The sequence below is a fragment of the Sebastes umbrosus genome, chromosome 12 (genome assembly GCF_015220745.1).
Source record: "Sebastes umbrosus isolate fSebUmb1 chromosome 12, fSebUmb1.pri, whole genome shotgun sequence".
Taxonomy (NCBI): domain Eukaryota; kingdom Metazoa; phylum Chordata; class Actinopteri; order Perciformes; family Sebastidae; genus Sebastes; species Sebastes umbrosus.
Window position 1 is genome coordinate 28,344,410 of NC_051280.1, and position 13,255 is coordinate 28,357,664.

Below are 13,255 nucleotides of genomic sequence, written 5' to 3' on the forward strand. Positions count from 1 at the left end.
ACCATATTTTCAAACATCTGACTTAATTAGGAGGACGAGGAGGGTCCGAGACCCGGGGAGAGGGATGAGAGAGATGAGAGAGACAAAGACTTTTAACGGCATCCACTCGCCTCATAAAGAGGTTATTAAGAGTCGAGGCTGAAGATGGCCACTAATGATGTGTTGGGGAAATTAGGCCGATCAAACATTAAAAGCCGAGGCCCCCTCCTGTGGGCAGAGAAGCAGCCAAATGGGTCAATTAGAGAGGTATTATTTCTCTCTTTCTCTCTCCCTCGCTCCCTCTCTCAAGAAAGGGAAAACAAGTGGAAGCTGATCTGCATAAAGTGTTTATCAAGACAGACATGTCCACTTAGGGGTGATCACGCTGAAATACCTCATTCGGCTAGATGCAAACGAGGGGGAGGGGACAAAGTTGGGTAGATGTGCATTTCTGCGTGAGTGTGTGTTGTCTTAATTAACAGGATAATTGTGTTTTGGTGCGTTTCCCGGCCCTAAGCACGCTTTTATATTTGGCATTTTCCTATTGTAGGTGAGCCTGTTTATAAGAAGGTGGCATTTGAAGGTACGGGCAGAGGAAGCAAGAAAGGGGGGGCTATTAGTGCTCCTCAATCAAGAAGTAATTCAGTATCAACCGCATAATGTCTCGGTCATAAATTAGAATAACCGAATTAACGTGCAAAGCACTTGAAATTGCCTAAAATAAAAGTACAGGCATACATCATTGGAGGATGAGGAGAGTAATGCTCTTGGCAGACGATCTGCTCACTATAAATTGTCAGTTTATCCCTTTTTCTACTGTGTTTTTACCTCGCCTCAGAGTGGCATATTTTCAATTAACTGCCGCACCCTAAATGGAGTTCAATTTTGACTTCAAGGAAGGAATAAATTCTACAACCTGGTGCTTTGTGGTGGGTTAAATACACTTTACTTTCACACTTAACTTCCGCCGCTCTGCTTATCTTTGGCTGCTTTCCTCTCTTGTGTTTGAGAGGGAAGAAGAGAACGGGAAAAAAAAAGAGGCATGCGAGGAAAGAACTGTAATTCTTGCGCAGGGTTTGAAATAAATTAGCTCTTAGCCGTTCGGGGTTAGGCTAACATATTAGAATGTTCCATCTGCTTGCTCTAAATCATCCGCGAGTCCGCTCAGCGCAAAGGGCAGGCTGCTCATCTCTCAACTCGTAGGACAGATTGCATTACTGGGCAATATACCTTTATTTCCCCCATTTAATCCTCAGCGCAGGGCCGACCAGCGCACAGCTAGAGGTAATAACACACGGCGTCATGCATGTGCACAATTAAACACGGAGAAATACAAGCACACAAGCATGCAGATATGATTTAAATGCCCCGCGTGCGCATGATGATGAATGAAAGATAACACACTAAACTTGTATACACACAGGAATACACCCGCACACCGCCATCAGGTGTCATTTTTAATCAGCTGATAACGTCTCTGTGTTTACCCACTGCTTTGTGTTCCAGAAAGAGGTGTCAAAACAGGGTTGACGCATCTGAAACACTTAGCAGAAACCACCCAGACACCACACACACACACACGTCACTCTTTCTCTTCAAGTAGCCGGTGTCTTGCCCGTCTCTCCCCGTGCATCAGTAATCAACCTTGATGCTCACTGCTGTTGTGGCCATTGATTTTTCTGTTCCACATGTGGGTGAAAATTGCACTTTAAGTTACCCTGAGTGTTAAATTAATAATGAAACCGCAAGAGTGCCCTCTCCTGACTTTCAATTAACACCATCAGGATTAGAGGGGATGGATGGAGGGAGGGCGGAGAGAGAGAAGAGATAGAGGAGAGAGAAGGACTATCCATGACACCCGCTCTCAAGGTTTGGGTTTCGATCGTTTTGGCGTCCTCTCGTCATGGTGGGAGTCAAGAACAGGAGCGACTCCTCTAGAGCGCAGTGGTCAAGCTTTTTAGAACAATTTCAACAATGAGAAAACGTGTTCTCAACGTGGGAAAAGATGGGGAATTGAGACATGACATACTTGGGATTTCAGTCAGTTAGAGTCTCCCACATTAGCCATGCTTTCACCTGAAGCAAACTATTTTTAAGCTTCAAAAGCAGGAATCCCCCTGGTTTCTCTGATTAAGCTGTTCTGTCAAACAGACACGTGTCCACAGGAAGACAGAGCCAGCTAACACGCAGATAAACATCACGCCAAGCCAGAGGACGCAGGTGCCTACTGGCAGCTTGACACACACACACACGTACACACAAAATGCCAGTTCATTCTGACCCTGCTTTCCCGTCTCTCCATCAAGGGAAACACCTGCCTGGTAGAGCTGCTCCTTGTAAGCAAAGTAAGAGCATCCAGATCAACAGCTCAATGAGCCAGTATGTCAGTGTGTGTATGTGTGTGTTATTTCAGTGTCCGTCTCTACTGGCTAGTGCAACAATACGGTCAGGATTGCTCAGTAGTCAGCTGATTGAGACAAATAGACGACTCAGCCAATCCAAACACACGTCACACACAGTTTGTTTGTGTTAAACTCTCCATACTGTAGAAACTGTAGTATGATGTCACGTCAGTGTACTTTACATCCTGAACAGCAGGGCCTGATCTCCACCCCCTAATGAAGTCACTACTTTATTTCAGTCAGTCTCAGTCAGAGCTGTTGTGTTGTGTTGAGGGTCTCACCCCCACTGGGTCAACATGTCCTCACTCATGGTGGGAATGAAGTCACGGAGCCAGAGGGGGGGGGGGGCACTATAGGGCTGACATGATTAGTCATTTAGTGGATTACTTGACTGAAGCAGAGATGCAAAGCATTTGCTATTTTCAGTTTCTCAAATGTGAATTTGATTTTTATTAGATTATATTTTTTTCAGTTTTATTTTACTCGAAAATTAATACCTCTTGGTTTTGGAAAGCTGTATGACAACTAGGCTTGCCGCGGTAGTAGGTTACCGGTGTTATACAGTGTTCAGTGATACACCGATTACATTACTTGCCGTTTTATAGAAATAAAACCTATAGTTCCTTTTTGCATATCAGCGCCGTATTATCAATACATAGCCTCAGAGTAGGAGGTGTAATATTTGACACACAGGACAAGAGAGAGTTGACAGACAAGACGATGGTGGAGGATTTGGTGTAAAAGCGAAAAGTAAAAAAGCGCCTATTTGGCAATATTTCGGATTTAAACCCAATGCTATAAAGGACAGCCAGTGTGCCCGGTGCAGTGGCTCCATGTAGAAACCCCACAGCGAAAGCTCGATCGGAGTAGCCAGAGAAACAGCCATCCAACGTTAAAGATCACGCATCATCTTTTCTTGTAAAATCTCTGTTGTAATCGATAACACCGGTGTTGTCACATGTTTATGAACCGTTGGGAAAATGTCCTCACTTTGACATCCCTAACGACAACAATGATTTGGAGATGTCTCTAGCAACTTGTGATAAGTATTTTACATTATTTTCTGACAATTTATACATTGAACAATTAAACAGTTATCAAAAAATGTAATAAACAGGTTGATCAAGAGAGAGAAAAAAGCATTAGATGCAGCCCTGGGCGGATCTTTCCAAAATTTTGAATAATCAGCAGTTAAGAAAAATTTTGCACAGTAGTACAAATTCTCAAAGATTAATTATTTCTTGATTTTGACAAAACAAGCTTGCTCCCATTCATAATTACCAATCATTGTGAGAAAAAACAAAGCCTATTATGTTGTGATCATAGCAAATAACTGTTTGTTTTTTACATCAAGCAAATGTAATATGATCATCAGAAAGAACATTTTAAAATATATTTTTACAACCTCTTTGTCTTGCCGTACGGCACAGAACAGAAAAGGTTTGTATTTCATATTCATTGGTTTTGCCTTATAGTTTAGTCTACCCAAGTGATGGCAGGAAAATGCTCCACACGCTGTCAACACACTCTCATTCTGTCATTTATTCAGGTGCTTCCTGCATTTCCTTTATTTTGGAAGTTTACCTGAGTGTCGTGATGTTTTCAGGAAGTGTTGTGTTGTGATGACTGACTGTGATACTGCAGGTGTCGGAACAGTCATACTGAACTGAGAGTTCAGGGTGGTTCCACACGCACGCACTTCACTTCACTTACACAGGTGTAAGTGTTGGGATTCTTTGGTTTCAGGATAGTACAGTTTGGTCTCCGTCTGTCTCTAATGCCTTCCTCTTCCTCCACATACACACACACACACACACACAGTGCCAGATGCAGTGTGTGCGTCTGTTGTTGTTCTCTTGATGTACTCCACAGCCTAGTGTGTTCAGATCATCCTGGCTAATAACTTCCTGTTTCCTGTTTCTGACTCTGCTACTTCCTGCCTCACTGTGCCACGTGGACTCAGGCCCAGAGAACACACAACTGATATGTCACACGCTCTCCAATGAATGTGCAATCCCACAATACACCTGCGACCTTTCCTTTCCCTCTCTATATCCGCATCGAACGCACATCCTCGTGTTGTTGTAAATGAATTATAGGCAGACAAAGATCCTGAAAGTCCATTAAACTGAGGATGTTACATCTCATTACTAACGGCCACGAGCTCTGTGTACTTTTGTAGTCTTACTGTAGGTCATTCACCTTTTTGCATTTTGAATATGTCTACGTGGGCTGTGGGAAACTGCTATGTGCATTTCTCAGTAAATTATTTTGTAGACAAAACATCTATTGATCGAAAAAAAGAAAAATCAGCATATGAATTGATAGTTAAAATAATCATTAGTTGCAGTTCTAAAGCGGACTGACCACTGTCTGGTCCATTATTACTGTATATCAGGATACCTCGTCATGTATTACTGCTTGAGCTACATTAAGAACAGATTTTAAGATTATTGAAACCTACAAAACTAGACATCCCACACATGATGACTATTTTCACCAGCATACACAGAAGACAGTTTAGATTCAGGTCGCTAGGCAACCATGGAAATCCCCAAAAAAACACACATTCTTATGTGTTCTTGCATCAAAACAAAGATTGACATCCATTAAAAAACATTTAGTTGCTAATTTATGATGTAATTTATATTGAAAAGGAAAAAAAAAGAAAGGAAAAGTGTTACATATGGATAAGATGGTGGATTGACAGAACAGGGGCAACACGGACTGTACTCTGCAGAGGAAGCTGGAGGGGGAAGTGAACTTTATCAAAGTGAGGTGAACTTCAGGTGAGCTCTGCACTGAAACGTGGTTATAAAATAACCCTTTACCATTTCCTCACCAGTTTTCTGTTATTTCTCCAACAACGGTCCAGATTCCATTTGAAGAAATGTTCAAAATAATCTTAAAGTAATGAGAATGACGAGCAGGAACTGAATCAGAAGACAAATGATTGAAATCCTTTCAGACCGCCAACACCAGTTGACCCAGTTTGGAACGACTTTGTAAGAGTCATGACGCCAAAATCATACTTCTATTATCCCAACAGCCATAATGTTTGTTCCAAAAGATTTAAGCCTTAACAAGGTGCATATACTGAGTTTTAGCTACATGTGGTGCTCGGTTAAAATACATTGTACACTATACACACACACACCAGCCAGTTTCCAGTCACCAGACAGCGTCATCTCAAAGAGTGAATCAACATTGTTCTCTTGTTGTTGCTCTGCCGTCCCGTCGCTTGATGCTGACAAAGACAAACACGGAGCTCCACAGGATGTTTACGACACCTGTATCCTTCACCTCTCCCATTACCTACTCTCTCCACTCAACTCCCTGCCACCTCCAGCCTCCATCTCTTCATCCCCCTCTCCTCACTTTTACTCCCCGTCTCTCTTGTCCCCTGACCATCCTCTTCCTCAATTCCTCCCCTGTATATTCTCCACCCACTGCTTGCCCTTATTTTCCCAGACCGTTATTCAGCTTGTTAACAGCTCACTGCAGTCATAGGAAATAGCATGACGGTGAGCTAATGTCAGCTTCCTGTTTGACACATTCATACAATGTTTTGACGCTGGTCAAGGTGAAAGCCGTAAACACGGGCAGACGGAGCAGGACGCGGACATCGGGGGTTAACTGGAGGTTGTGCTGTGGATCACAGAGGCTAAAAAGCGACATCCCATGTATTAATTTCCAGACAACGACGCGGGTTCAGTCGACGGCATCGACCGCGTGTCATTTCCTCACCCTGTCAGTTGTCTTCCTCCCTTAGACAATAAAGTAGAAATATGATTAAGCAATTTTCTTATGAGGGGATTTGCTTTTCGCAGGTTTTACAGATGGTAACAGAGAGGGAAGGAGTTAGTGTGATGTAAAAAGGGAGTGTAATTGAATGTAGTTTAATATCATCAGTGAGGTGGGAGGTAGCGTGTTCGCCTACATGTTCTCACTCTTCTGTCAAGGCCCGCTGACTGTGGCTTGTCCCTGGCTGCTCTCACACATCATTCACTAATGAGTGAGTGACATCTGCTGGGGGCCTGGGTGACAGAGCGCTGTCACCCTGCCTGACACTGGGAAAACATGTCTATTCATCCATCCATCCATCCATCCATCCTGCCTCTGTCCTACTGCCGCAGCAGGCATGTTGGAAAATCTAAAGGTCGGTAAGTCACACCAGAAAGTTCGTCTTCTAAGGACTGGAAATAAATAAATGTCATTTATTTGTAATTCATGTATAATGTATATACTTATAATATATAACCAATGTATTAATTGTGATTTATTTTTAAAAATTAATCATAGTAATGGTTAATAATATAGACACATTTCCTTAACAGTTTCCGTTTTTTTATAATTGGTTGGACCATAGGGGGTTTTACATAGCTTGTTCTGCATATTACTGACACCCGGTTTGAGATATCTCCCTTCTCATAAAGTCACAGTGCTTCTGCTTGCATCAGCACTCAACCTCATAACAATTTGTGAGCAGTGGATTATGAGCTTCTTCCACACAGTAAGACTCCCACTGGCGGTGGTCCTGACAACCCGATATTTCCACTTTCCCCTCGTTTCACGCCAATTGATGGACGACGCCAATTGATGGGTGACACTGTCTCCGCGGTGTGCAGGAAAAATTCTGATAATTTACTGTAAAATGGTACAAATTGGCACCAGTCGTCAAGTGCTCCTTGGAGATACAATGGTGTCTGAAGGACATTAATGTCCATTTACCTCACAGCTACAGCTTTCTAGCCGATATAGTCAGAGTTTCAAAATGAAATAAGTTAAAAATGTACTCTGGAAAAATGATTGACAACCACCTATATTCTCAAATGTAATAGTTTTATAGGTAGTAAAGAATAAAAACTTCAGATAAAATAACTTGAATTTAACTTTTTTTCTCTTTTGTATGTGAGCGACCCGTTGCTGTTTAAGTGTCCTTGAGCAAGACACTGCATCCCCACCAGCTCCACATCTGCTGCTCTGTAGCCGACCCTGACCTCTGACCTCTGATCTCCCTGTGGAGACGAAGACAATTTCCCCACTGGGATCGGTAATAGATCACATTATTATGGTTTTATCCCACTCGTTGATATGATTTGACACTAAAAGAGCACGATCACTGGATTCATCTAAAACAACTCTGTTAAATCTGGGACCACAAGATTCACTAACATCAGGCATCGTTCTGCAAATCAAACACAATGTCTGCTGGCACTTATCTCATCCCATATACTTGAAGTTTCACACCTCACTTAGCTCTGCTGAACGTCACTGTGTAGCATGATGGAGAGCTGTGAGGGGAATGAGAGGTGGTGGAGGGGTGGAGGGGTGGGAGGGGACAGAGGGTATTAGAGGAGAGGCAGAGGTGGAAGAGGAAAAAGTCGAGGAGAGGAAAGTTAGAAGGAGGAAGGGAGGAAGAAAACTAGAGGCCAGAAGTAGAGCGAACGTACCAGGACGTTACTATGGTTTTGCATTTCTAAGCTCATGATATGCAACACACTGTTCATCATTTCCATACCATACATTTCAATATTGATTTCTTACCTTCCACGCAGCCATTGATCTATTAAGATTTCACTACAGTATGAAAACCAAACCTTCTTAAGATAAAATAAATCCATCACAGCCGTTGGTTGGTCAACTTAATAGATGATAATATTGATATTTGGGAGTTTGAAAAATCTGATAACGATGTATCCGCCTATAGCTATCTATCAATGTGAACAAGTGAGATAAACAACAGTTGAAAGCGACAACAATTGATACGGATCCCTTAGATTGTTTTTTTAAATAATTGTGACCAAGATACATCCTGAGCGAGATATTTTACAGTGTAAAAATCTATTTTTCAGTGCTCTACCATGGACAAATTACGTAATGGTGATGTTTCAGGGTGCTCAATACTTTTCTAAAGATCATTTTAAAGGACTTTTCCAGGACTCTTCATTGATGATCTAGCTGATATGACAGACAGGGATCGCGCCATACACTAATATGTTCCTCTCTGTGGAAGTCTGATTTAAAAGATGTGCAGTCTATGACTATAACTTTTCTATGAAATCATCAAATTATGACAAATTGATCATAGAAAAATGCAAACCCACCTGGAGATGTAGGCAAAACTAGTTAGCAAGCTTTAGCAACTGAACCAAACAAGCTAACCAATTTAACATTATTCAACCATTTAAAACAAGTTGGGAAGACAGCAATGTTATGTAATGTTATCCAACCTGTATGTGCTACCATGTGACGTGACTTGGGGGTATGTTCACAGCGTTTCCGCAACATAACAGCCAAGGATGAACATAACTTCGCCCTTTCAGATGGCAATGTTATCTGTTTTGGGGCGCTCTGATAGATAACATATAGTTCACTCTCAGCTAAAGGAAAACAGGAGAATGTTGAAATATTTTTCCAGGACATTTAAATTTTTCCAGCATTTTCCGTGTGATTTCAATGACTGGAAAATTGGTCAACTGTTTTCCAGGTTCTTCAGGACATGAAGGACTTTCTTCCTGCAATTTCTTGTCATTTATCGGCCGACATACGCACCGAGAATGATACATCTGCAATGAGCTAATATGGGCCAATATTTAGCTTCAAATTGCTTAATTTCTTACATTAAAAACATGTTCTTTGGCAGCCAACTTTTTTCAATAAATTCACAGTCCATACATGAGAAATGCATCACCACACAATGATAAGTTAACTTTATTTAAAATTTAAGAAGATTCGTTTTCACTGTGATGGATTATCTCAAGTTTTAAGTCCTTTAAAGTGATTTTCATACCCATTTGAAATGAACAGAAACAATAAATGGCTACCTGGTGGTTGGAAATCAACAGAATCTATAGTACGCTTCAGAAAATATTCAAAAATAAAGTGAACTATATGTGATTAAGAAAGTGAAGTGCTAAAGCGTATAAAACCAACAGTATGGTCCTGTAAAAGTCTTACAGTTGATGAAAATCCACTCAGCACATGCACGGCCATGTTAACTTGTAACTCCGGCAGGAAAAAACACCAAAAAATTGCTGTTTATATGCAACAGCTCAAATGAGTTTAGCCCAAGAGCTGCATAAATTCCTACAATGCAAAACAGGCAAGAGACTGACAAAGAAAATGAGGAGGCTGGAGGTGAGGTGATTGGGGAGGGCTTGTTTTGCTTCCCTGGTCCTCCCTCCTGACATACACGCTGAACACAAATATCATTCATTAACAGTAATGTGCCATCTTAACGCTGATGGATGGGGCACAGGCCCACAGCCTCACACACACACACACACACACACACTCACAGCTATAAAACACACAGAGACAATTTAAAGACGGACCTGCTGGGAAGCTGGGATGGCTGACTATCAGTCACACACACACACACACACACACATGCATATATACACGCATGCATGCAAGCCGGCACAGACACAGTCATACACACAGAAGCCTGGAGCTCAGGTGTCAGGCTAGCACGCTGCAAATGAAGACATTTCCTACAGCTGGCAACCTTTGATGGCTCTATGATTCCTCCGCCGCTCACTAGCACTCCTCAGAGGAAACAAGAGACGTGAGAGAGAGGAGAAAGACTGACCAACAGAAATAGAGAGACACGGTGAGCCACAGGAAGACAGTTTTTAAGCCTCAAGTAGAGAGCAGCTATGAAACGAAAAGAGGTGTCTTTGGTTTAAAAGAGCTATCTGTACTGTTTTACATAAATGAATCATTACTGTATTCTTTTTTAGATATTATCTCAGGTGCTATAAACAAGAAGACTAGCTGCCTTTACTGGTCTCTATGCATGCATTACTTTACACACGTAGTCTGCAAGGCCAGCAGGTCAGATTTGGAATACTGAAAACAGTTTTACAGCACAAAACAGGAAGATATTCATATTTCAATATTTCTGTTTTTAGCGTCCTTCGTCGAACACCATTTTCCACAAGCCTCAGTGAGTGAAACGTCACCAACTCGGTAGAAGTGGCCACAGCTAATCCAGACACGGCTGTGTCAATAGCAGCACAAGGAGGGCCAGTGGCTTGGTTTTTGGACAGCACAGATTACAATAAAGGGACGGACTGGGACGTAAAAGAAGCCCTGGAGGTTGACCCAGAGTGGGCCGACAAATACTGAACATGAATAATATGCAGTAGTCCCTAGCAGAGTTGACATAATACACTTATTTTCACAATGGATCATGGATTTAAATATAAATTTACCACAGGCAATTAATTAAGAGGTTTAGTAACATTTCATCATAACAAAAAAGGAAGGAAGTGCAATAATTTCTTTCAAATAGACGGCAATATAAAAAGGTATGAGTATATGTGAAATGAACAGAATAAGGAGAATTACTTAATATTATTATTCAGACAAATATTGGCATGGCATTGTTGTCTAAAAGGCACAACGTGTATCTGAGGTGGTATTACTACAAGCAAAATTCATGTTTTTTTTAAAGTACCATCACACATACATTACATAGGGTTGGAAATTAGCGGCATCCACCAGCCAAATAATGGTAAAATATACAAGTGGCTGCTGGATTTGCTTCACTTAGCAGACAAAAAAAATATGGTAATCTATTGAGTGTCTGGTAGATTTTGGAAACTACAAGCCACAGTGGCAGGTGGACAAAAAAAGTTAATTTCAAACACTGCACATACAAACCAAGGGCTGCTTTTAACCACAGGAGGACATTTAGACAACAACAAAAATGCATATATCACACAGATACATGACTTACACGTGTCTCTTATTCTAAAAAGCAGTAAAGGAATACAAAAGAACAACCCAACACTGCTGGACAGATTACATTAAAGAGTCAAAACACATCAAATACAAAACAGCCTACACACAGTACACAGCATACCTTATTGAAGTACCTTTTAAAGCTAATACCTCATTATACAGCACTACTTACAACCATGCAAAGCACCAGAGCTCTACACAGGGAACCACAAATCACACACTTAAATGGTGACTTGACAACTTTCTAAATATCATACATTTATTTGGGAACAGTCCATGATGCTGAGTGTTTTTACCCAATGACAAACTTTAGCTATAGCCACCCTACAACCACATAAACTAAACCAGCAGAGAGAGAGAGAGAGGAGGGTGTGTTTGATTCACCTACCGCCTAGTTGAAGTTCACTGTCCTTCATGGTGGCAAAGTTTCCAGGAACCACTTTCCTGTTTACCAGCTGTTTCTGACGAAAAAAAAGTGACTTACTGTGGTTTAATTAGTGTGAGAATGCAGTTCCCTTCACATTTTACCGCATTCACAGTTTCACGGTCGCATAAAACTACTAATAAATGGAGGCAGACTTCACCTGTCTTTCCTCCTCAGGTATTCCCTCTGGAGCAGTGGGTGCAATACCACATGTCACCACTCGAGAGGGGGCGGCGCTGTTTCACCAGGTACAGTAGGGCCTATGAAAGACAAAAGGTTTCATCTTTTTATTAGAATGACATTAATAGCTTGATAAGCAGTAAAAAAAAAAAAAAAAAAACATTTTATCTATTGGGTAAGTTATGTAATAAGTTTTTATCAAGTTTTATTTCAATGGAGCAGTTTTTTCAAGAGTGAAATGACCTGGAAGTATCTGAGTAGCAGCCATGATAAGAGCTGTTTTAATTCTCTAAATGCTAAGGAAAGGTGCTAGAATGCTTCCTTACTTATCTCCTTTAGCATAGGATACACTGGACCATCCTACGAAAGGAAAGGAGATAATGCCGCCCCACAAGTGGACAGTGACAACCATTTCTTATAACTTTATTTATATTTTTTTATTTATTTCAAGCAAGTAACAAATGAGTAAAAACAACAATATCAAATAAAATGAACAGTAAACATATAGCAAACAAATAATCAACATAAATAAATATTACATCCATTAAGGATGAGGATTAAAATGTGCATTTAATGGTTACGGTAATGGTTATGGTCACCATAACTCAAAAAATAACTCAATATTTATCATATAAACTTTGTGTATAGCCTGTAGGTTATTCCTTTTTTATTTCAATTCCAACCTTAGCAATGAAGTGATATTTTTCCCCGGTTGTCCACATTACTGTAGGTCGCATTTTGCAGTATGCAAGCCAGCATGCTTTTCTGGCTATTCTGACCCACAATCCTCTGCACAGCGATATGTGAGCAAGAGGGTCCAGGTTCAAGGAGCAATGGTATGATGAAGTAGTATGTCCAAATTGTATGCATACTGCATGGAACAGTACATGCTCTGTAAGGGCAGCTGCAGTATACTAAATGTAAAAAAGAAAAAGTATGCGATTTGGAACGCAGCCTGAGTCTAGAAATACTGGAATCAGCCGCTTGCAGTGTCTGCAAACCAAACACATATGGATGCTTCATGTCAGCCAAAGTCCCTCATTCAAAATATTTAAAACTTTAATGGATATACGTAGAGCTGTATTGTCAATGCAGGATTTTAAACCCTCACACGGCTGTTGTCCAATGACGTGAACGTTTCTACCATCCGTCCCATGTGACGTAAATGCTATGTAAGGCTCTCTCTTCAGGAAAGACATGAGCAATACTAGTAGCTAATACTGTTATAAACCACAAGCTACTAAAACTCTTCACAATGGGCTTTACTGTTGTTGTTTAAATCGGTCCAGACTGGTAATTAGCAACTTGACAATGACATATTGCTCGATATATATATACTTGAAATAGCTCGTCGCTATATAGCCTGTAAATTATCTGTCTTATCAATCTTGTGTAACAGCGAAATAAATAAAATAATGAATAAATAAATTACCATTTGCCTGCCTTTGCCGAGGATATGCTAATAAGGTTAGCGGTCAGTTATTCCACTTTTCCTAATACATTTTCTCAATTTGATCCC

General features: G+C 40.9%; 1 protein-coding gene across 1 annotated transcript in view; it reads right to left on the reverse strand.

Annotated features, from left to right (window-relative positions):
- The window catches only part of rnf220a (ring finger protein 220a), a 313,964-nt gene extending 302,269 nt beyond the window's left edge, over positions 1-11,695 (reverse strand). The window contains exon 1 of the mRNA XM_037786674.1: positions 11,521-11,695. The gene's annotated coding sequence lies outside the window, so the exon portion shown is untranslated. The remainder of the gene's footprint in view (positions 1-11,520) is intronic.
- Positions 11,696-13,255: the final 1,560 nt, after the last annotated feature.